Source organism: Xiphophorus maculatus, chromosome 22 (genome assembly GCF_002775205.1).
Source record: "Xiphophorus maculatus strain JP 163 A chromosome 22, X_maculatus-5.0-male, whole genome shotgun sequence".
Classification (NCBI taxonomy): domain Eukaryota; kingdom Metazoa; phylum Chordata; class Actinopteri; order Cyprinodontiformes; family Poeciliidae; genus Xiphophorus; species Xiphophorus maculatus.
Genome location: NC_036464.1, coordinates 18,308,559 through 18,314,329, shown reverse-complemented (window position 1 = coordinate 18,314,329; position 5,771 = coordinate 18,308,559).

The window sequence follows — 5,771 nt, the reverse complement described above, 5'->3', positions numbered from 1 at the left end:
AACAATTCTCCCCCAGGTTCAGGCAGAGCCTTGTCGCTGCGGGGATGTGAAAGAATAAAAAAGAAAACACGACAACTTTGGTTAATCATTCCACATCGTCTAGGATCCAGCCCTTTCTTTGACAGATAAATATATAACCAACGGAACAAACAAAAAAAAGAGTCACAGTGATGGAAAGTGGGTTTTTTTTCTCATGTTTTTCTCGTGTTGCTTTGCCTCCCTCTTAAAACCGGATTCTTCAGAGCCGAGTCTCTTCACAGGCAATAACAAGACGCAAACCTCCAGATATATCAAAGCTACAAGCCTCCATATCAAAAGAAAACTATAAATATAATCATTAGACTGATGATTATATGTTAACACGTACGGTGAAGGTGTATGTTTGTGCACACACGCGCGTGAGTGAGTGTGAAGGTTAAGTGCTTGATTAAAAGAGTGTGTCAAACGTTGCACATAAGAAGGGTGGAGACTCCAGACATTGTGGAGACAGAGGTTATAAACTTGGCAACGCATTCTCTCACGAAACTCCATTGTTAGGCCACTTTTATATTTCAGATGACTAATGTTTCATGATCTGTCAGGACTCACAGTAGGCGTTAGATTTATTGCGCGTCCCGGTGGCTTGAGCTGAATTTGTTGAATTGGTACGTTTGGGTCGCCAAACAGGGAGTTTGCTGTTTGGAGCTGATTGGGATTTTTTTTTATGCATTTAGATAAGGGTGAAAAAGCATTTCTAGGATCTTCCCGATGTCCAAATTTACTCAAACACTTGGTATTTTTTCAAGTTTTTTTTCTTATTAAAATCACAAACTTCCATGTATTTTATTGAGATTTTACACGGTAGACGGCCAAAGAGTAGTGAATCGTGATCTGGAAAAGGCAAATTGCAAATACAGATTTTAAGAGTATGGGAAGATGTTTATACAGGGACCCTATAGGTTAACCTTTAGGACAAATCTTTTACATCTTCAAGGATTTTGGGAATGCCAAAAAGCTCAAACTCATTTGGCATTGGATGGTGAAAACCTACAAACATAGATGTTCAAGTCTTTCCCCTGGCTTTTAAATAGCCTGGGATGTAAACTTTAACAGCTCCATTCTCACATATGAATGAATTGGGTTTTTTTCTCCTCCATAAACTGGATTTGAGTGACCGTAGCACTTTCTTCCAGATATTTGTTATGCTTTCTGATCGCAATTAGGTGAACCAGTGTTTTACTTAGGGATGTCAAAGTGAAAGGAGAGCCTGATATTTGGCACGGCACCTTTTCGGATGTTGAGTTACAAAAACTGATTTAAAAACCAATCTGTCATTTCTCTGTGATCCATCCGCAGTTGAAACCAGAAGTTTAGATACACCCAAGAAAAAGACACATGAACATTGTTTTCTCACCAGCTTAAGTTAAATCAGGGTAAACTTCTCTCGTTTTAGATCACATAGAATGACCTAAATTACTTCTATTTGCCAAATTCACAAAAGATTAAGTAAGATTAGAATATGTCACAGATTTAGTTATTTATTCAGATGTTTGCATACTTAACAACATGGGAAATCCCAGATGATCATGTCACATCTTTGGAAATGTCTCATAGTAATAATGATTCAACACTTTTGTTGGCATCCACCAATTTAACATGAAAACTGTGTGATATCCAATTAAATTCTTGTTCTTGAAAACAACAACAACAATATTAACAATAATAACATTTATTTTAAAAAGTAAAAAAATAAAGAATAAAAAGTTTTCTCCTGTCTTTACACCAAAATGACAAATAATTGGCTACTGTCACAACTTAACTCATGTCAATTTTGCATTCCTGAAAAGCTTAAATTGAATTGAATGTTCGGGTTTCAATCCTGAAAAAAAGAAAAAAAAAGAAAGGCTGACAGACTGAACTAAATAGTCTGTTCTTAGGATATTCCAAGAACAAGAACATAAAATCTGAGAAGGAGTGAAGAAAAACAAGTGGTTTAAAAACTCCTAAAGTGAACAGGTTACTGGAAACAAAGAACAGGTGAGAGGTGTGGCCAGCTCAGAAAACAGACTGGAGTAGCTGAAAATAACAGGTTACCGAAAAGATTTAAAAATAATAATAATAACAATAATCCTGCTATTCTGATGAGATTGCAGAGAGCACCAATGAAACCTCTCTTTTTTAAAATCATTCCTCATCACAACGGTTCAAGCGTTCAGTGTCTGAGGGTTTTCCTATAAAACAGTCTCTTCACTTCGTTACGTTTAACGACGCAGAAAATAAATGTTTGACCCTCGTTTAATGTCTTCTGATACCACTCAGGGCTCTTTGATTGTGTCATAGTGAAAACTTTTATGAAGTTAAAGAAAGACAGCAGAGAGAGTTAATCACAAATGGGATTTGGTTGCAAAAAAATATTGACATCTGCTTTTTTAAGATGATGAGTCATCAGGGTTCAGACAACACATTGGTTAAAAGTCGAACGCTTTTAAAAAGGACTCGTGATTCATGCTGCTGAAAGCTCTGCTTTTGGGCTCTGAGACAAGTGATCGGGTTGCAGAAGTTTGGACTTTTAAAATGCTAGACTGAATATTTTTATTTATGTGTTAAGTCATTAGAAAACATGTTCATCTTTCTTGGCTTTTATGTGGATTAATTCATTTTTACACAACCTTGTTTTCTAGAAGAACATACTGTGAGCTGGGGTTATGAACTATGTCATATTTTTTAATGCTTTGTTCAGTGCAAAACTGCAGTGCATTAGCACATAGAGATGCTCTCCTTGGTTTTGATTGTCTTTTCTTGTCTTTCTGAACTAAGAATCCTTTAAATAAAACAGGAATTTTCTGAACTTTAACTCATTTTACATCCTTTTCTGCCCTCTTGTCTTCATTTTGGTGAACATGATGTTCAACCCTCGCTTTTCTGAATCAGGATTTCTTTTTTTTTCCTCATATTTGGGATGCTGAGATTAAGAAAAAATACACCAATTTTAAAGGAATTAGCTTTTGACAGTTTTACAAATTAAGTGTACATGTGGTAGATGTTCTTAAAGCAGGATTTTTAATGTTTGCGTCTATTTGTAGAAAGTCAAAGTTTCAGTATCTTAACATGTTTGCTTCTTACTTCTGTACAGACTTGGTTTCTGACAGCGACCCGGTCTCTCAGTCTCCCGTTTGCCTGTTTTACTGTGAAAACCAACAGCAACCAAAGCGTCCCCAAAGCAGGACGAGGCGATTGAAGCCAGAGCTGCAGATCAATAAGGCTTGTTGTTACAGGTCTGTATGCTGCTGCAGTCGCTTCACCTGGAGGTGACCTCCTCTGATCCGACTTCTCCTGTTTGTCGGTTCTTCTCAGGAGCTGTTTGTGGTTGTTTGAGCCCCAGAGACGAGCTGCCAGTCGGCTCCTCTGATCTTTTCATTGTGTAACTTCACCACAGGCCGCCCGGTTCTGTACAAATCATTGTGATTCTTGCTTTCAGGCATGGGAGAGTCTGCTTCAGTCCTCACCACCTCTCTCTTTCTCTCTCTCTCTCACACACACTTTCTCTACCACTCTCTGTTGGGGGCATGGAATAATGTTTTCTTTGAAAGCTTCTTCAGCTTTGAAGATGGAAAAACAAGACATTATTATTATTATTTTTAATTTTTTTGCCAAACTGCCTTTCTTTTCTGGAGGTTAAGTTATCTCCAGTTTCTAGGAGCTTTGCTGGACAGTCTGTTATTGAGCATGTCATCAATAAGGCAGGAATATAATCCAGTTACAGTCTCACTGTAATGCTCAGGCCAGTTATAATCAGTTTAACCTCAGTCGGGATCAATAGACTGACTGGGAGAAAAGAAGAGGAAATTAGGATTTGCTGCCCTCTGCCGGTCTACTTTCACATTACATACAACGATTTGCTTCAGCTCTACTGTACAGCGTTGTGAGCAAACCAGTTGCTTCCAAAGCTGCAATTTAACCCTGGAAACCTTTAAATAAATAGATCAAAATGACCTGGTTAGGTTGTTTTCATGCAATATCTTAAAGACAAAGTTGCTATTATTTCGTATTTCAGCTGTTTATCTGAAAATGTGTTGTTGGCATTGCATCATTTCAATATTTTAGCTAACCTCTCATGGATTTTTCAAAAGTTAGTATTTGGTGTTTTTACTCCAAGCTTCCATAAGTAGGTCAAATGTGACCCACGTTCACTTCCAGTGGAAATTCACTGGAATATTTAGAATATAGAATATTTGTGACTACAAATAAAATTACACTGTATGACTACTTATAGCATACTGACAATATTCTGGGTTTATGATGCTTGTCTCTTCTATGCCACAGGTGAGAAAACTTCCTCTAGATTTAATGGCAGCCTCACCGACTAGTTCTTCATTAATATTAAGCCTATTTTTTAAACTTAGCTGCCTTTTAGTATATATAAAACATTTTAAAAGATCATCACAATGAACATATTATCAGACTATTCATATTTAGACAAACACCGTGAGGATAAGATACAGTGGCATAGGTTTCATCATCTAAAAGTCTGTTGATTTAGAAAGGCATTCTTTGTCTTTGTTGTCCTCAAAATACCAAATGTTTTCTCGGTTTGTAAAAAGCTTCAGTTTTTAGTCATTTCCATTGCCTTCTATTTACCTAAGAGACAAGGTCAACAGAAGAGGAGGTGCTGCTGAAATATCCAACAAATGGCTGTTAAATAGAATGAGCAGCATACGAAGACTGAAAGGGATTTTCTACAATACTGTATATAACACAGTGCACTCTTTATGTAGTAAACATAAAGAGTGCATGTTTTTTATGTACACTGGCTGTAATACAAAGAAGCCCCATTATGAAGCAAAACGTAAAAAGCCGCATCTCTTCTGGAACATGGTGAATAGGAAGGCCACTTGATGCTGCTCCGCTCTCTTTTTGCAGCTGGGGGTGATAACAATATTTTATTTAAAAGAAAAAAACTTCAAAAACTGCCCTTTTTCCACCCTTTGAATATGTTGCCAAGCAACCATGGTTTACAAAGCCTCCTGTTAATAATATATGCTTTGAGAGGAGTAATAAAAGCAGGATAAGAAAAATAACAAAAATCCCAAGCTAAGTTCAGTAACATCCACATTGACTGCAGATTAGGCACACTGCTTGGACTGAAGGGGGGAAAAAAACACTTTATGTCATCTTAAAGGCTTTCTGGCATTCACTCCAGTCTGTTGGTAAAAATAAACAAAGCATCCATGATTTTTATTTTGCATGTTGAAAAGGTATAGTATAATAATCAGTCGGTTCACATTGTGATTTTGTCTTGAAGTGTTTTTCTGTATTTGTATTTGGGAGCCCAGTACATGGACGGCAAAGAAACGGACAGTTCAAAAGTGAAAAATGCTTTGGTGTTTAGTTGCTTAGGCTAGCCCTTTTTCCCCCCTTTTTACTGTTTTAACAAACTGTGCGGTTTCGGGCAGTGTTTTCCGAAGACAGGATGTGTAGCTGGTTAAGCCCTAATTAGGGGTTTTAAGGTATCCATGTGTCAAATTTGAAAAGATTTGTAATAGAAAAGATTTTTGGGAAGAGGTGAAAATGTTGAGGACAGCAGCCATATATACAGGGCCTTGAAAAAGTTTCCCCTAAACTTAGTCTTTTTTTATTACAACCACAAACTTCAATACGTATTGTGAGATGAAACCAATATGAATTACTTCATAATTGTAAGTTTTTTTTTGTTTTTTTTTTACATATTAAACAGAACATTGGTGAACAAACAGCCTCAGGAAGAGCAAGGAACACAGCAGACATGCCAGGGA